This window comes from Bos indicus, chromosome 20 (genome assembly GCF_029378745.1).
Source record: "Bos indicus isolate NIAB-ARS_2022 breed Sahiwal x Tharparkar chromosome 20, NIAB-ARS_B.indTharparkar_mat_pri_1.0, whole genome shotgun sequence".
In the NCBI taxonomy this organism is placed as follows: Eukaryota; Metazoa; Chordata; class Mammalia; order Artiodactyla; family Bovidae; genus Bos; species Bos indicus.
Window position 1 is genome coordinate 34914067 of NC_091779.1, and position 19199 is coordinate 34933265.

At 41.6% G+C, this 19199-nt stretch overlaps 1 protein-coding gene across 4 annotated transcripts in view; it reads left to right on the plus strand.

Moving 5' to 3' along the window:
* Nucleotides 1–822: 822 nt before the first annotated feature.
* The window catches only part of DAB2 (DAB adaptor protein 2), a 60206-nt gene continuing 41829 nt past the window's right edge, over nucleotides 823–19199 (plus strand). The window contains exons 1-2 of one of the 4 annotated variants that reach the window (XM_019982897.2): nucleotides 824–1239; nucleotides 2075–2181. The gene's annotated coding sequence lies outside the window, so the exon portion shown is untranslated. Of the gene's footprint in view, nucleotides 1240–2074; nucleotides 2182–2224; nucleotides 3454–19199 lie in introns of those variants that run through there. The other 3 variants (XM_019982898.2, XM_019982896.2, XM_070774732.1) reach the window with 3 other exon arrangements.

Genomic DNA, 19199 nt, shown 5'->3' on the forward strand with positions numbered 1-19199 from the left:
GATGAATCCCCAGCTTGTTAAGGTCCACTAAGTTACAACTATGGAATGCCTTCTACTGCTGAGTATTGCATATCAATATTTTCAGTGTTTTTATTCTTTTTTTTTTCTTTCTTTCTTTTGGCCAAGCCAGGAGGCTTGTGAGACCTTAGTTCCCCCACCAGGAATCTAACCTGTGACCCCCGCATTCAAAGTGGAGTCTTAACTATTGGACCGCCAGGGAAGTCCTTTTTCAAATATTTTATTTCTCATATTTCAGATTTTTCTTAGAGGTATAGGAAACACTATGGAAATCAGATAAAGTCATATTAAATGTCTACACAGGGTTGCCCATTCTGCGGGGGAAGCCAGTAAATAATCTGTTTACATCAAATATATAGCTTACTTAGATAAGTTATATAGACCTGCACATTTTTGTTTGTATCAATTTCATAGAGTATTGTTTTATGTGTATATACAGGATTATATTTCACACATAAATGCAGTGTATTTTACATATACACACAGATTACCCACCAATTTACATATACACACAGATTACCCACATCTGCCCTGAAAGAGACATGAATTCCTTTAACCGGGGTGGGAGTGCGATCACACGTGCAACTGTAGAGACAGCAGATTCTGAGCTAGCATCCACTGCCTCTAGCCAGGAAAGTCAGGAGTAAAGGCAGCCCTTTGTTCCAAGGGCCCCATCGGGTTCAGATGACTTGGGACGCCACATCACTGGAAGCGGCAGTCCAGAGAAGGAATTTTTGAGATGAAGGTCGCTGGGTCCCACCCCTTTCCTGCGGGGTTTCCCTTTCCTGTCCTTAAGCGCACTCTCCCCGGTCCCTTGCCTCAGCCCCGCGAGCCTGGGCTGCGGACGGTGCCCCGACTCCCTACTCCTCCCCTTAGCTGGGCTCGGGGCGATCGCCCCCCGCTGGTGGGGCTCCCGGCTCCCCGGAGCCGGCTACTTTGCGCGGCCCCAGCTCGAGTTAATAAACAGTTAAGTTTGGAAGACTCAGCAGACACGTTGAGGGGGAGTTACCCAACCCAGGCAGCAAAAACATCCCGGCGCATTCCTGGGGAGTCCAAAGCTGCCAGCATCTGATTAGAACCATATCTCGCCGGGAGTGGCCCGCGGCTCCGAGGCTCCCGGCCGGCGGCTATTTAAGCGCGGCAGCCGTGTGGGCAGCGCGGCAGCCAGGAGGCTCGGGCACCGAGGAGTCATGCTCGCATCGCAGAGGCGCTAGCTAGACTGTGAGTAGCTCTGGTTCCTTCTTCCCTTTGGCCCCATTTTTGGCGACCTCCCTCCCTCCTGTGCTCTTTTCCCTTCTTGGGATGCAAAACTGGGACTGTTGGGGGGTCTTATTAAGAAGACGGCGGCGTACTTGGCCAGACGGGCGCTTTTGTGGCCTGACATCCGAGGAATGCTTCCACGGAAAGGCACGAAAAGCCTTTACCTTTGGGGTCGGACTCCAGATGTCCAGCTAGTTACATGTAACAAGCGCCTCCCTTGTGTGTGTGTGTGTCTGTCTGTCTGCTTGTTCAAAAGCCCTACTGGTGTGGCTGCTGACCGCCTAATTAACTCCTCCAAGAGTGTTTATTTTTGCCGTGTGACAAAGGCTGGGGACCTGGTTTGTACCCACGAGAAGCTTTTTCCCAGTGACTGACAACGTGTGGCGTTAAAATATGAACTTTGTCTTACACCCGCATTCTTAAGAAAGTATCTGCCCAAGAGACTGAACAAACTTGTTTGAAATCCTCCGGGGATTTAAAAGGTGTTTGCCTGCTTGCTGTAATCTAGGAAGATTAAGGATGAATTTTAGGAAGGGGGGAAAAGAATGAATGGGTTAACACCGTGGAGCCCCAGTCAGCATAGCCGGTTTCATAGCATGGAACTGACTGTGTTATTTGTTCCTGCCGTCCTTCCCTCTTGACTTAATTCTTAGCAAGGAATTCAGGTCCGCAGTCAGTTTTAGCAGGGAGCCCTTTGAGTCCAAAGGGAAATCTAACTGGATTAAATAAAAATGCTTAAAGAATCTGGATGTTATCTCCACCCCCACCTTATCCTCTTTTTTTTTTTTTTTTTTAGTTTGTGTTTGGAAGGAAGAGAGGCACTCTGTAAAACGAGAAGAGCAGAAATCAGCTTCCAGACACATGGAAAGACTTAAAAATTCTGGAGGGGCGACTTCATGAATAGTAAATGTTGTTATTGCGCTATAAAGTGACTTAATGAAAAAATTTCTGGCTCTAATCAGACAAAGCAGGGGAGTGGGGTAGAAGGAGGTGAGACAGAAGTAACTCAAATAGAAGGAATGGCTGAGGAAAAGAAAGCAGCTGCAAAAAAAATGCCTTCGAGATGTCCAATAAGGCTCTCGAAATAGCTTTGATGGGATTTTAATTGATCTTCCTGCAGGCTTGAGGTTGGCTCCCCACACAGGAGCATCTCCTGGCTACTGGTGAGGGAAAAACTACTGGGAACGGGGGAGCTTGACAGCTACCGAAAGGCTTGTCTCCCTTGCTCTGGATCACCTCCACCTGGCTTCTTAAACCAGCAGCCAGACCTTGATTAGGCTACTCTTCTCCGGGGCAGGTGCCCACCCTACCTCTCACCAGGTTCTGTCTCTTCTTTGAGGGGAGATGGGCCTCCATGACACTGTAAGAAAGTTTGTTGCCATGAGAATTCACCTCTTTTGGTTGAAGTGCTAGGTATGTGGCTACACCTAATACAATGTGCAATCTTGTCGGAAAAGCACAAAGGAGGCCTGGGGGATTTCTTTCCAGTGTGTATTTCTGGGACAGATTACTTCTAAATCCCTCGTCAGTCTCCTCCTAAGGCAGACTTGGATTCTTTCTCCTGTTGATGATGAATAACTTCATTTTCCCTTCCCTTCCCACTCCCAGCTCTCTTCCTTCTTATCCAAATGGATGCCCTAGAAATCAGTCCTTCTCAAGCTCTACCCCCCTCCATTTTAAAATAGAAGATAGAGGACTGTCTCCCAGCTTTCAGCTCTGACACATAGGTAGCTGCCATTCTGGTGGTCTTAGACACAAGCTGATTTTCTCCTGAGGATGTGAGAGATGGAAGGGGTGTCCCATTGCTTATTCAAGGCCTTGCCTCATTATTAAGGGCAGAAATTAGGATCTGCGTTTCCACTCTAGACTTTTTATAGTTGTGGATTCAACTAAACGTCCAAATTCCTGTGCCTTAGGCTTGCTCCTTGCTTTGCCTGAAAGGTCGAATGACTTTCAACCACCCTGTTTGGGTTGAACAGAATTGCTTTTGAGACGCTTGTTGGCATGAAGGGACCCCAGGAAGCGGCTGTCCAGGTGGTTGGGGTGACCTTTATTTTCCTGCTCAGCCATGCCTCTGTTACCTGAGGATTTACAGAGAGGAAGACCGAAGCCTCGGTCATGGCTCCTGGTCAGTAGGAGGCTTTGTGGAGACGTGGACTCTTGGTGGTAGAGCCAGTAAGTGCTGTTTTATTTCTCATCCTACCCTCATATGTCTGTAAACCTACACTAGCTACCGCAGATATTTTTCACCTGGGTAGTTGTTTTTTTCTGGCTGCATTATGCTTGTTGCTGTGTGCAGGCTTTCTCTAGTTTCGAAGAATGGGGGCTACTTACTCTTTGTGGCTTCTCATTGCAGTGGCTTCTCTTGTGGAACAGGGACTCTAGAGTGTGGGCTCAGTTAGTTGTAGCACGTGGGGTTAATTGCTCTGTGGCATGTGGGATCTTCCCAGACCAAGGATTGAACCTGTGTCCCCTGCATTGGTAGGCGGATTCTTAACCACTGGACCACCAGGGAAGCCCACCAGGGAAGCCATAGTTTTGAAGGTTCCATATGTTTCCCTTCCTCAGTCTTTCCTAACTTGAGGATTTAATCAGTGTTTTTCTTAAAGACAAATCTAAGATACTTAAATATTTAAAAAGGCTACCAAAGACAGAGCTCCACAGTGCTAAGTTGCCCTAAGGAGAAAAGACTTGAAAGTGGACTGGTTGAGGAAGTTTTGGTATTTGACCAAACGCCTAGGGCTCTCTAGGGCCCAGGAAGGTGGCTCAGAGGGTAAAGCGTCTACCTGAAATGCGGGAGACCGGGGTTTGATCCCTGGGTCGGGAAGATCCCCTGGAGAAGGAAATGGCAACCCCCTCCAGTATTCTTGCCTGGAGAATCCCATGGATGGAGCAGCCTGGTAGGCTACAGTCCACAGGGTTGCAAAGAGTCGGACACGACTGAACGACTTCACTTTCTTTCTTTCACTTTCTAGGGCTCTCTACTCTCCAGGGGCTTCCCTGGTGGCTCAGTGCTAAAGAATCTACATGCCAATGCAGGAGACACAGTTTCGATCCCTGGGTTGGGAAGATCCTTGCAGTAGGAAATGGCAACCCACTCCAATATTCTTGCCTGGAGAATTCCATGGACAAGAGGAGCCTGGAAGGCTACAGTCCATGGGGTCGCAAGAGTTGGACATGACTGAGCATGCACGTACCCTCCAAGCAGAACCAGGATGAGGACTGGCAGTATGAAACACCTGAGGAACAGGATGTGATATCTAAAAATTCTCTGGTGCTGCTGTGTAATTCTAAAGTTGAAGCCGTGCCACTGAATTGCACAGAGGTTGGCCAAAATCACATTTAGCTGAAATAGCTGTAACCCCAGATCTCTGTATTTAAGGGAAACCTAACTCATGGTTATGTATCCTGACGGGATTAATCCTGTGACTCAGAAGGAAAGCAGGCCTTGGAGTCCCCTTCTTCTACAAAGAACACACTGATTTCCTGTGAGGGGAACAAATATGCTGAGAGTGAACACAAAGCACTGGCCCACAGGCCGTTTCTGCCTCCCACCTAGCTAAGCCAGGGAGTGGTGGTGAGCAAGTGGGTTCTGCAGTCCTGTGGCCTCAGTTCAAATCCCAGGGACTGCACTGCTGCCTGTGTGACCTTCAACAAATTGCATCACTTCTCTGTACTTAAGCTTTCTTATCCAAAGAGAATAATACCTACCCACAGTTTTGCTGGGAAGACTGTTAATCTAATATGCTTAGATTCCTATACTCCGTTGTTTTGTTTTCATTTTGCCTCCTGAACTGCTGAATTACGTATCTTTAGTGAAAATTATAGGCAGAATGCGGAATATCTTTGTCAAAGTTGGACACCACCCATCTACCTGAAAAATGTTAATCCCTTAAGCTCTTCATATGAACAAAGCCAGGGAATTTGCTGTGCTTACACTAAACCAACTGGGAGTTACTCTCTGTTCTCTGCCTGGAGCTTGCAGTTTGGTTTGGTCAAGCTGATCTCTGGTCTCATTTCAGTCTTTCCCCCCACCCCCAGACTCCCTACAGAGGGGGAGCAGTCCTTCCCTAAGAAGTCAGCATTGGAGTAGAAGGGAGGGGGAAGGGAGGGACCCCTGTACTAAACTGAGGAACTAGACTAGAAATAAAAAGCCTTCTAAGTACCTAGGGCCCCATACTGTTCTTGCCCATAGAGCTGGGCAGGTTGCCATGGTTACTCCCCTTCCCAAATCTTTTTCCTACCTTGGAAGGAAGCCTGCTACCTTAGGGTAAGCAAAATCTGAACAAATTGCTTCCTGGTCTAAAAATGGAAGTTACTTTTTTTTCTTAAGTGAGATGGAATGTCCTCTCTACCTACCTCATCTTTCCCTTCTAAACTTATTTTAATCCAAAACTTTACTCCTAATTGTCCAACTCCAGCTCATACTTACATCATCACAGTAAAGAAAAAACATTAAGACTTATAAAATTTCAGGAACATAAAAGCTGCTGCCTCAAGGTAGAAGCAGCCCGGCAGTGTCTCTCTGCTGCTATAAGTTATAACTTAGCCTCTGGGATAGCTAGAGGCAAGTGACCTTTAACTTCTTCAAACTGGTAAGAACTTTGTGTCAACAGAGCAGCGGGAGTGAATGTTCAGCTGCAGGGAAGTTACCAGGAGGCAGAATGCATAAAGGCTGTCTCTTAGATATTTAGGTAACCACAAAGGAGAAGGAGCTGCTGGGTTGAAAGTAAAAATACTGGAAAAGCTGGGTTTGAAACATTCTCCAACCTGGAAGAGATTTGGGCAAGGAATTTATGATTGAATGTTTCCTCTGGCTAAAAAGTGACCCCATTTCTCTCTAGCAATGTGTTACTCTGAAACAGACTTAGATCTTTGTGTGACAGGTAAACTGCTAGAAGTTCTCATTTAACAGTTAAATTCATTCATTCTTTCAGTGTTGGACACTTAGCTAGAGTGTGTAGTTCACAGATAGAAAGAACTCATCTCAGACTAACTCTCAGAGTGTAGTCCCCAGATCAGCTACATCAGCATCACTTGGCAACTTGCTGGAAATGCAAATTCTTGGTTCCTATCCCAGACCCACGAAACCAAATATGAGCAGTAGGGTCCATCCAGCTGTATTCCAACAAACCCTTCACATGATCTAAGAGAAACTTTCATAACTCAGTTGTTCAATGGAAAGCATAACAAAGTAACTGAATTCCTACAATCATGGAAATAATAAAGCAAAGCATTTAAGCGGAGCTCAGTTTAACTGAATCTTAAAAAGATGAAAAAGCACAGATCCTGATTTTTTTCCCGCTATCTCAAGTACTGCTTTTTTGATTCTAGGAAAACCGATCTACTCTTTAGTTCTATATTACCACCTCGCTTCCAAATTCTTTTCCCTCTTCTGGGGTTTTAAAGGAACATAATTAATCTCCATTTATTAGAAAACTGTCCCAGTTACTTCTTTTTAAAAAAAGACTTCAGTAAACTACATCATTCTTCTTGAGCCAGATGGTTTTCTCTAACCTATAAAACGTTTTATTTTGTTTTTTCATGCCATGCCCAGAGTACAGATGAAGGCCTCTCCATCATGGTAAATGAATCTGTTGCATTTGGTTTTTATAGTGCTTTATGGTTAATGCAGTACCGTTCTTCTCCCATCTGACTTTCACTTTAAATAACTTAAGGTAGAAACAATATCTCCATTTCTTTGCTCCAGTGTGATCAATAGATATCAGCCTGCCCAAGGTCATTCCAGTAAAGTGGTAGAGTCAGGATGAAAGCATGAATCTTTATGATTAAAATCTTGATGTTTATCAAAATACTTAGTAAATACCTTTATGTGAAGTATGTGGCTAGGCTAGCAATGGAAGACCTCCCAGTGAGTAGGAATCTAGAAGAAAGTTTGAGTTACATGAAGGAAAGAGAGTAGACTCTAGTCCTGCAGTGGAATGACAGCATGGCTGCTTCTTAGGCATGATACTCAATGTCTCTGACCCTGAGTCGCTTCACTCACCTTGCACAACAGTCCTAAGAGTGACCGGTGTTAATCAGAGAGACGGGTGTTTAGCAGAGGTCGCTTCTTAGATTGAAAGATACAAGGGTGTGATGTAGGAGAGAATTGGAACTCTGAAGAGGCAGCAGAAGTTAGTGGTTAAGAACCTGGGCTCTGAACCACAAATGACTGTGTCCATAGTAACTAAGCTGATACAAATGGTCCTGTTTTCATTGTTTGTGGTCTTTAAGCAAACTGAAATCTAGAGATGAATGGATTCGGGCTGCAAACGAGAAGCCCATCTTTCTTACATACCGTGAAACTATTAAACGTGAGGATCAAGCAAGAAAATGTGGCAACGCTTCGTAGACCAGTCCAGGCATACAGATGTTAACTCTTAAGGCACCTCTCAAATGTTCTCTGGGCAGGGCAGTTGCGTCCTCCTGAGGTTAACATTAATCTATGCCCAAAGAACTGGAAAGTGAAGAATAACTTCCTTAATGGATCTGTGCTGGGTGCAACTGCCCTCCTTGTTCTATTGATAAACATTTCACCCAGTGACCTCACTTATTCTTCATATTTTAAGTGTCCTATTAAGGGAACAAGACCTGTTCTAATCTTCTATAATATGTAGTGCAGATTCTAACACGCTCTTTGTCACCATTTAGTGCAGCAGAAATAAGCCACATGTGTGTGAATATTTGTCAGAGGGTTCACATAGTCCTGTGAAGATTGCTGAACCAGTCTGTCTTTGGGACACAACGTTAATCCTGATGGGAAACATATAACTTAACTTGTAGACCAAAGGATCAGAAATTGGAATGGTACAAATAGTAGGTGCTCAAATCTCCCTTCAAAGAAAATATCAGCTGTGCTTTACTACATCAGCATTGAGTGGTGGTGGTATGATTTTGGAGTTTCATTTTGGGATTTCTTTTTTAAACCTTTGCCTCTGAAGTCAGACATCTTAAATAAAACCCTAGCTTCAAAGTAGAAAACAAATATGTAACTGATCGAACAGGCTTTTTTGGCCATAGGTGGTTGACAGTATGGAGATTTAATATTGATTGCTCCCTGGACCAAGGTTTGGCTGTTAGCTGAAACTTTTCAGAAGTGTTCATATACTTGAATTGAAATGATAGTTTTATTTAATGTCCAACCTGTCTTCTGAAGGATATATTGATGCATAGATATTTGCTTGGCTGCCTGATAACTTGTTCTTGGGGGTTTTGATTTGTCAGCTGGTCTGAAATTTTTGTTGATTGTAATTGAAATTTGGATAAAAGTATTTATATCTACTTTCTAGTGGTAACTTTAAATGGTAACTTTAAAGTTAGCATCTAAATGGTAACACCCAATAGGGAACATGTAACTGTCAACAATTGCTTCCTACAAGAAATTTAAAGAAAATGACAACCGCTCAAGTAATATATTGTTTTATTATAATTAAATGGTATACAGTAGAGTCCAGAGAAAGAAAAGGACTCATGTGATGATGGACTTGGTCTTTAAATGAATGGTGGAAGTCAGATCAGCAAAGCGAGGAAGAAAAATGCGTTCTAGGCAGAAGCTCATAAATATATCATGCAGATGTATGCCCAAAGAATACTGACTGGCCAGTCTGAACAACAGAAAGTACAAAATGGTAGAGAGGTCAGAGGTCATAGATTTGAACACAAGAGCTGTATTGCACTGAGCTTTGGATGTCAGGGCAAGAACTTAGATCTTTATCTGCTAAGCAGTGGATCCCTTTATTAAATCAGGAGAACAAAATGCTGACTCAGATCAATTAACCTAGCTATCTTGGCAGTAAGAGTTTGAGTGGTGATTGCTCAGCTGTTGAAGAAAAACCTGTATTTCATGAAAAATCAGAAAAGTAAAGATTTTAATATTAAGGATCAAATGGAACCTTGTATTACCCCTAATGTTTTAAGGGCACTACTGTTTACCAGACTGGGGGTGGAGGGGCAAGGGTGGGAGTCAGTTCAGTTCAGTCGCTCAGTCGTGTCTGACTCTTTGCAACCCCATAAGCCGCAGCACGCCAGGCCTCCCTGTCCATCACCAATTCCCAGAGTCCACCCAAACCCATGTCCATCTAGTCGATGATGCCATCCAACCATCTCATCCTCTGTCATCCCCTTCTCCTCCTACCCTCAATCTTTCCCAGTATCAGGGTCTTTTCCACTGAGTCAACTCTTCACATCAGGTGGCCAAAGTACTGGAGTTTCAGCTTCAAAATCAGTCCTACCAGTGAAAACCCAGGACTGATCTCCTTTAGGACAGACTGATTGGGTCTCCTTGCAGTCCAAAGGACTCTTAAGAGTCTTCTCGAACACCACAGTTCAAAAGCATCAATTCTTTGGCACTCAGCTTTCTTTATAGTCCAACTCTCACATCCATACATGACCACTTGAAAAACCATAGCCTTGACTAGACAGACCTTTGTTGGCAAAGTAATGTCTCTGTTTGTGAATATGCTATCTAGGTTAGTCATAACTTTCTTTCCAAGGAGTAAGCATCTTTTAATTTCATGGCTGCAATAGCCACCTGCAGTGATTTTGGAGCCCAGAAAAATAAAGTCAGCCACTGTTTCCACTGTTTCCCCATCTATTCGCCATGAAGTGATGGGACCAGATGCCATGACCTTAGTTTTCTAAATGTTGAGCTTTAAGCCAACTTTTTCACTGTCCTCTTTCACTTTCATCAATAGGCTCTTTAGTTCTTCTTCACTTTCTGCCATAAGGGTGGTGTCATCTGCATATCTGAGGTTATTGATATTCCTCCTGGCAATCTTGATTCCAGCTTGTGATTCTTCCAGCGCAGCATTTGTCATGATGTTCTCTGCATATAAGTTAAATAAGCAGGATGACAATATACAGCCTTGACAGATTCCTTTTCCTATTTGGAACTAGTCTGTTGTTCCATGTCCAGTTCTAACTCTTACTTCCTGACTTGCATACAGATTTCTTAGGAGGCAGGTCAGGTGGTCTGGTATTCCCATCTCTTTCAGAATTTTCCACAGTTTATTGTGATCCACACAGTCAAAGGCTTTGGCATAGTCGATAAAGCAGAAATAGATGTTTTTCTGGAACTCTCTTGCTTTTTCAATGATCCAGTGGATGTTGGCAATTTGATCTCTGGTTCCTCTGCCTTTTCTAAAACCAGCTTGAACATCAGGAAGTTCACAGTTCACATATTGCTGAAGCCTGGCTTGGAGAATTTTCAGCATTACTTTACTAGCGTGTAAGATGAGTGCAATTGTCCAGTAGTTTGAGTATCCTTTGGCATTGCCTTTCTTTGGGATTGGAATGAAAACTGACCTTTTCCAGTCCTGTGGCCACTGCTGAGTTTTCCAAATTTGCTGGCATATTGAGTGGGATGGGGGTGGGGCTAGAAAAGTAGGATAAATAATTCCCCGACCTCAACATTTCATTGAATTAGGGGAAGATTTCTACATGGATCAGAGGGCAACAATAGGTCAAGTGTAGAGAAATGGTAGGGCTAATGAGAGATCAGTGAAGACCTCAGACAATATTTCTTTTTTGTTGTTGTTATTTTTTAATTGGAGGATAATTGTTTTACAATGTTGTATTGGTTTCTGCTATACAACATGAATCAATCATAATTATATATTTGTATATATATATATATACACATATACTTACACCCTCTTCTTCTTTTCTAGTGAGTTGGTTGTTTGCGTCAGGTGGTCAAAGTATTGAATCTTCAGCTTCAGCATCAGTCTTCCCAATGATTATTCAAGGTTGATTTCCTTTAGGATTGACTGATTTGATCTCCTTGCAGTCTAAGGAACTCTCAAGAGTCTTCTCCAGCTCCATAGTTCAAAAGCATCAATTCTTCAGTGCTTAACCTTCATTATGGTCTAACTCTCACATCTGTACATGATTACTGGAAAAACCATAGCTTTGACTATACTGACCTTTATCAGCAAAGTGATGTCTCTGCTTTTTGGGAGTAGCAGAGGGTGAGATGGTTAGATAGAATTACTGATTCAATGGACATGAATTTGAGCAAACTCTGGGAGATAGTGAAGGATGGGGAAGCCTGTTGTGCTGCAGTTCATGGGGTTGCAAAGAGTCAAACAGGACTTATCGACTGAACAACAAACAGCCCCTTCCTCTGAGCCTCCCTCCAACCCCACCGCCATCCCATCCCTCTAAGTCATCACAGTGCCAAGCTGGGCTCCCTGTATTATATAGCAGCTCCCCACTAGTTATCTATTTTGCACATAGTAGACACATCTTGGATGGACTTTGAATGATGGGTAGGAATACAAGTAGGTAAGGCAGCAAATGCTACAGCCTAGGGAGATAATAAGAGAAGGTATTGTGTGTGTGTCCATGGTAAACAGAAGTGATCAGCCTCTCCAGGGAACAGGTGTCTATGTATGTATTTAGTGTGCATTCTAATTATGCAAGGCTTTGAATCTCAGGTTGACTTTGAATGGAGGGACTGAACACTGATGCCTGATTAATATAAAATCAGGAAACCCTGAGGTCTGATAGGGCACCACTACAAGAATTCAACCATGAAAATAGGTCAGGGACAACTAAAGTCTCTTACAATTTAGATTCTCATTGCATCCTTTTGAGAAGATGAAAGGTAGAATTCACCCCACAAAGAGCTTCTTTACTTCAAATATTCTACTATTATGAAATACCTGTACTGCGTGTATCAGTTCAGTTCAGTTCAGTCGCTCAATCATGTCTGACTCTTTGCAACCCCATGGAATGCAGCATGCCAGGCTTTCCTGTCCATCATCAACTTCTGGAACCTGCTCAAACTCATGTCCATTGAGTCGGTGATGCCATCCAACCATCTCATCCTCTGTTTTCCCCTTCTCCTCCCACCTTCAATCTTTTTCAGCATCAGGGTCTTTTCTAATGAGTCAGTTCTTCGCATCAGGTGGCCAAAGTATTGGAGTTTCAGTTTCAGCATCAGTCCTTTCAATGAATATTCAGGATTGATTTCCTTTAGGATTGACCGGTTTGATCTCCTTACAGTCCAAGGGACTCGAAAGAGTCTTCTCTAACACCACATTTCAAAAGCATCAATCCTTTGATGCTCAGGTTTCTTATGGTCCAACTCTCATAGCCATACATGACTACTGGAAAAACAGTCCATTTTTTTTTTATTAAAAAATATCAAAATAGCACTGTGTTAAGAGTTGGCTAATTTTGAGGAGCAAGGTATGTGCCACAAGGGAGTACAGCTTTTTTGGAAGCAGGAATTCAGGATGGTGATGAGGGAGGATGGGGAAGGAATGCCAGAAGTAAGTAAAAACAAATTCGCTTTTGGTGGAGAGGAGGAGGGATGAAAATGAAGAGCAGTTATGGAAAATAGAGGGCCAGAAGTGTGCCACATTCAGTAGATATGTGAACAGTCTAAGATACAATCTTAACTTCATTGTGGATCTTTTAGGTATATCCATGAAGAAAAGAAAATCTTTGCTTCCGTTTCCAGATAGTGTGTAGAGACAGAAATGTTCAGCTTTCCATACGAGAACTCTGTAATACTATAATAGAAACAGTGGATGCAGTGTGCACTGCTTTAGAATCCAGATTCTTGTATTTCATGCAGCCAGCACTTGTTGAGGGCCTTGCTATTCAGGGTGATGGTAAGCCATTTTCCTTTAAAAAAAAAAAATTATTTACTTTTAATTGAAGAATAATTGCTTTACAGTATTGTGTTCATTTCTACCAAACATCAACATGAATCAGCTGTAGGTTTATCCATGTCCCCTCCCACTTGAACAGCCCTCTCGCTTCCCTCCCCTTTTCACTTCTCTAGGTTGTTACCAAGCCCTGGTTTGAATTCCCTGAGTCATACTAAAGCCATTTTCTTGATGAAGGCTGACCTTAGCAAAATGTTACCTAATATTCTCTTGCTAATGCTTTTGTAAACGAAGTAGTGCTCTTTAAAAGAACCAAAGATACCAGTAGGGACCCATGGTTATATTTTCAAAATATTGATTCATTTACATCCACAGTTCAGTTGTTTGGCCTGATCTGAAAGTGACATTGTTGTACTCTTAGAAAAACCTTGTAATTAAGAGTGCCACAGACTCTTTTTGGTTCTAGAACATAGTGGTTTGTGTCATCTCTGAATTGCTTGTGCTCCTGAAGTGACAAAACTGCTGTCAAAGGAGCATGGTGTTTCTTTCCCATGTTTATGAAAACAGCATTGATTCAGGGCTCTAGTTTTAAGATACTTTGCAGGAAACGTTGTTGACAGTCCTTAATGATCTAACATATCACAAGATTTTTTTCTTCCCACTGGCTCTGTCACAGAGATGCAATATTGTCTTCCAGATTGCAATATTATTACAGTGAAAAGTGTTAGTTGCTCAGTTGTGTCCCGACTCTGCTCCTCTGTCCTTGGAATTCTCTAGGCTAGAATACTGGAGTGGGTAGCCATTCTTTTCTTTCAGCTGATCTTCTTGTCCCAGGGATTGAACTTGGGTCTCCTGCATTGCTATCCAAGCCACCAAGAAAGCCCAATATTGTTATAGAATACTCCCAAATATTCAATGTAAATATCCCCCGTCTAATTAATGTTTTAAGTAAATGTCATCATTTTAAACTGTCTTGAAAAGGAAAATTATGCTCTTAGACAAAATTTTAATCTTTCCATGGTCAATATTTAAAAGCGAGCAATTTATAGAATTCCTTGAAGTAGTCTAATTTTACCTTCTTTTACTAAACGTTATTAATGGCAGTGAAACTTTATAGCCTAATTGGAAATATTTCATCTAAAATACTCAGCTTATTTTACATGCTTATTTTCTCTCCTCTGCCTACACTGTAAGCCCCTTGAGAGCTGTATCTATTTTTGTTACTGTATATATAGCATAATACAGTGCTTAGTACACAGCAGGTGTTCAATAAACATTCACCAGGTGAATGAGTGACTCAAGCTACTCATCTGCAACATTATTTGGAATTTATTGTAAATTGAGCAGATGGGGAGCTTCAGCTTGCCTTATCTTCGGTATAAGCAAAATAGTTTTAAGTCTTTTTTTTTTAATTTTAAGGTTATTTATAATGAGCAATATCCCTAGGTTCCTCTAAGTTATATCAGCACAGGGCCTGAGAAAGGCCAACAAGCTGTTACTGAAATTTAACAGATAGTGTGTCCTTTCAAGTCCTTGGTTTAACCTCTTCCACTGGAATGGTCATCATGGCCCTCAAATCTATCTGACCCCATGAACACAATCACTGGCTGATAATAATCATAGAGGTGAATAGTTCTCAACCTGGTATTTCCTCCAAGGACAGCTTCTTATTCTTCTCCTGTTTCTCCTTTTAAAAGCATCCACCAAACTATTTACTAAAGAACTAATAGAAATTGAGAAAAATAAATGAAACCTTTGGCTCAGTACTGGATAATTAAGGTTATCCCTTTCATAGCACAATTTCTGCTCAAATCAAGGAAGCTGAGTTTTAATTTGGGTGTGCAACTATATTACAGGTAAATATTTGATATCCATTAGGCTTTTTAAATGCTGACTTTGGTCTCCACAGAGACCTCACTGGATCTAAGGAAACCAATCTGGAAATTGGCGTTAGGCCATACTCTGACCAACTTTAAAAATCCTAGCTTAGGAGTTTTTGTCAAGCCATAGTGAGCATTTGATTCAAAACTTACTGTTCATTTGCTTTAATGTATCAGGAGCTTTCCTCAACACCTTTGGATAAGTAAACGTCAGTTAATGAAGTCTAAGATGACAGTATGGAAAGCTTGCTGTGGGCAGCAGTCCACATGCTTCCAGAGATGTTCAAGTTCAATTTGTAGGTTCTTTTAGCTTTTGAGTTTAATTTCAGGTGACTGATCCTAGAGTAGCTTCATGGTTCTGTCTTTAGCCCAAGTTAGACTATAGATTTACCTACATTTTAAATATTGCTATATGACAAATTAGCACTTCTCTAAGGAATTTCATTTTAGAAATGCAGAAAGGCACATGTCACCCTAATATCACTATTCTAAATCTATTAGAAGCAGAAATCTGGCTCTCACCCTACTGTCAGTCTTTTTAGCCAGCATTTCCTTGGTATTGATCCTTCTAGTCTCTCAGTGGTTTTATAGAGAAACATATACACGATGGGAGAATGCTATATATTCTGCTTTAAACAAGGAGCTCTAATGACATGACTACTTTAGTTCACAGTTGCCTTTTACAAAAGTTGTCCCTTCAGGTGCTCAAATTGCAAATATCACTTTACTTACGTAATAAAACTGACTTGAGAATTCTTCTTTTAGGTTTTAGAATGAAAGTTATAAGACATATTGCCCCCCCTCTTTTTTTTTTAAGCCATCTTTAGGACACACTGTTTATTTGAAGTTTGAGGGTCACCAAGCATCTTAGCTTGGTAAGATGGGATAACCTTGAATCTGACATTTAACATTGTCAGACCTTAACCTTTCAATTAAAAGGCTTTGTTTCCAAAAGATTAGCCACGTAAGTAAATGAAAGAAACCGGCAGTGTTGAATCACTCAAAATGGCAAGTTCATGCAACTCTCCTACTACAAAGCTATCTGGCTCTTTGATGCCATACACAGACTTGTCACCACCTCGACCTCCACACCGTTGCTCAAAATCTACAAGTCTTCTCAGTACTGTCTAGACAAAAGAGAGTTCTGTAAATCCACTCTAATCCAGTCTGACCCACTTTTCAACCTTTTTTTCATAATATAACCCAGCACGGGTCCAGTATTCTAGCCAAGATGACATAAATATCCTTTTCTCATTGCTATCACTTCCTCTTTCCCAAATGTCTTATCTGGCTAACATTCATTCCACCTATCAGAAGAGCTACAAAAATCCTCTCTTTTTGCCTGTATTGTTCTAAAACAAAGAAATTCAGAGCATAGATATTAGATGCATGTGACTTTCAGGGAGCTGATTGACTTCTGTACTTCAGCATCCACGCTTGTCAAATAGAGAGGACAATACTTTCTTCTAGGACTAAATAAGAGATACATAGCCTCACACCGGGCAAGTAATAAATATTCAATAAATTTAATGCTGAAAAATATGGTATTCCTTCTGTGTTTCTAAAAAACCTATTAAAGCCATCCCCAACCCTGAACTCCCAACCTACTTTACTCTGCTGTCTTTTTCCAGACCACCTGTCAGCTTCTGAAACCCGTAGTCCATTTATGGGTTTCCCGTGCTAGAGTGTAAACCCCATAAGGTAAAAAGGAATGAATTTGAGTCAGTTCTAATGAAGTAGATGGTCTTAGAACCTATTATACAGAGTGAAGTAAGTCAAAAAAAGAAAAACGAATATTGGATTATTAATGCATATACACAGAATCTAGAAAGATGGTACTGATAACCCATTTGCAGGTCAGCAGTGGAGACTCCGACACAGACTTGTGTACACAGCAGCGGGAAGGAGAGGGTGGGAAGAACTGACAGAGTAGCACTGAAACTTACATTACCACATGTAAGATAGATTGCCAGTGGGAATTTGCTGTATGACTCAGGGAGCTCAGCACAGTACTCTGACAATCTAGAAGGGTGGGATGGGATGGGAGGTGAGAGGGAGGTTCAAGAGGGAGGGGACAGATGTATACCTATGGCTGATTCATGTAGATGTATGGCAGAAACCAACACAACAGAGTAAAGCAATTATCCTCCAATTAAAAATAAATAAATTTAATAAATAAACTCTATAAGGGAATAGATCTTTATTTCACTCACTGATGTATCTCAAGTGCTAGAAGAGTGCGTGGCACATAGTAGGGATGTAGATTTATTACCTTGTTGGCACTAATCACTGGCATTCAGGGGTTAACTTTGTTTCCAGACTCTAAAGTGTAATGGCTTTGAGCAGGTATCAATCACTAAACCCTTATGCTTTCAACAATAGCAAAAAAAAAAAAAAAAAAAGCTGCTTATATTTGAAGGCCTTTTGAATTTTCTAGTAGCACGGCTTCAGAGCAAAATCTAGGGTAGCCAATGATTTACCATCTGTGGAGTCACACTGACTAAGCACAACGCTCTTAAGAGTCAACAGGGGTGGCATTTGACTCTTAAGAGAATCTCTTAGTTGAAGATGAAAATGTAGAATGCAATTTCAGTTAGAGAACCTCAACTCTGGAGAGGATGGCCAGATATTTTATTCACATCCTACTTGTGATGAAAATGAAAGTGAAAGTCGCTCAGTCATGTCCAACACTTTGCAACCGCATGAACTATACAGTCCATGGAATTCTCCAGGCCAGAATACTGGAGTGGGTAGCCTTTCCCTTCTCCAGGGGAATCTTCCCAACCCAGGGATTGAACCGGGGTCTCCCACATTGCAAGTGGATTCTTTACCAACTGAGCTGACAATTAATCTTAAAAGTAAAACTTTGCTTATCTTAGAGAGACTAAGAAAGCATGTTATTGTTGTTCTTCTCACTGTTTTCTTTGGTGAAACTCATTGTCTACATGCTTCTATACATTCTGGTTTTTAAAGAGATTACAACTATATTACCAACTAATATATATAAAATAGATGAACAACAAGGTCCTACTATAGAGCACAGGGAACTATATTCAATATCCTGTAATTATCCATAATGAAAAAGAAAAAATTAAAACTATAAATATATTTCTAATTTCAAGTTTTACTGCAGTAGCAGACATCATTGGATTATAGAAAAGCTTTATCATTGCTTTTTTTAAAGAACTTGTCTTAACCTCCTTGTGTACAATATTGAGTCTTTTTAATAAAGATTGGATTAGGAACTTAATAGCGGCTTTCAAAGACTTGTCTTTGCACAGGGCTATAGAGTTCGGCTAAGGAAACAAATGATCTAATTGCATTCCCTCATGCTAAAAATGCCTACATAATGAGACTGGAAAATAGCAGATGCCACTGTGGAGTGACTCTAAAGACCAACTCTAAGGACCAACTAAAGTTCCTTTTATTTAATGACCATATATAATAAGGATCATAAAGAGAAGCTACAAATGGAGTCCCTTTCCAATCACTTAATATCCATTCATGTTTTCCTTAAGTGGTGGTGGTGGTTTAGTAGCTAAGTCATGTCCGACTCTTGGGATCCCACGGACTCTAGCCTGCCAGGCTCCTCTATCCATGAAATTCTCCAGGCAAGAATACTGGAGTGGGTTGCCATTTCCTTCTCCATTTCCTTAAGTATTTAAATGTCAATTGCCTAGCAGACACAATTTTACAACAGGTCATTAATTGTTCAGATAACAGATGAGATTGCTCTAAATGCTAATGAAACCACTTGCTCAGTGAATCATTGATGTTGACTGTGAAGACTAATCAGAAACCTTTTTGTAGTTGAATATAAATATGATATCTCATAATGGGTCAGAAGGTTTCAGTGGAAGCCCAGCAAAGTAGCTGGTGATAAGGAACCATGTCCACTAGTTTGTGCATGCATATTATGTCGCTTTAGTCATGTCCAACTCTTTCCGGCCCTGTGGACTGTAGCCCACTCTTCTGTCCATAGTATTCTCTAGGCAAGAATATTGGAGTGGGTTACTATGCCCTCCTCCAGGGAATCTTCCTGACCCAGGGATCAAAGCCACGTCTCTTACGTCTCCTGCATTGGCAGGTGGGTTCTTTACCACTATCACCACCTGGGGAGCTCTACTAGCCCCAGTCTACTAGCTCATCTCATGCTCAATCTGTAGAGCTGTGTGGCACACCCATGATTTGTCATCTTAAGAAGGCAATGAAAACCAACAGGGATGGTGTACAGGCAACAGGCCTGGGAGCAGGGAGAGTTCCCATCTCATCAGCTTATTCTGGAAAAGTCTTCCCATAGCAAATTAAATTTTTGAGCAATTGTTTGCCTTAAAGTCAAGGCTTGACCAAGAGGTGATACTTGGTAACTATGAGTGCTAAGCAGGTTATAAATGGTAACTTAATGCAAAAGACAAATATT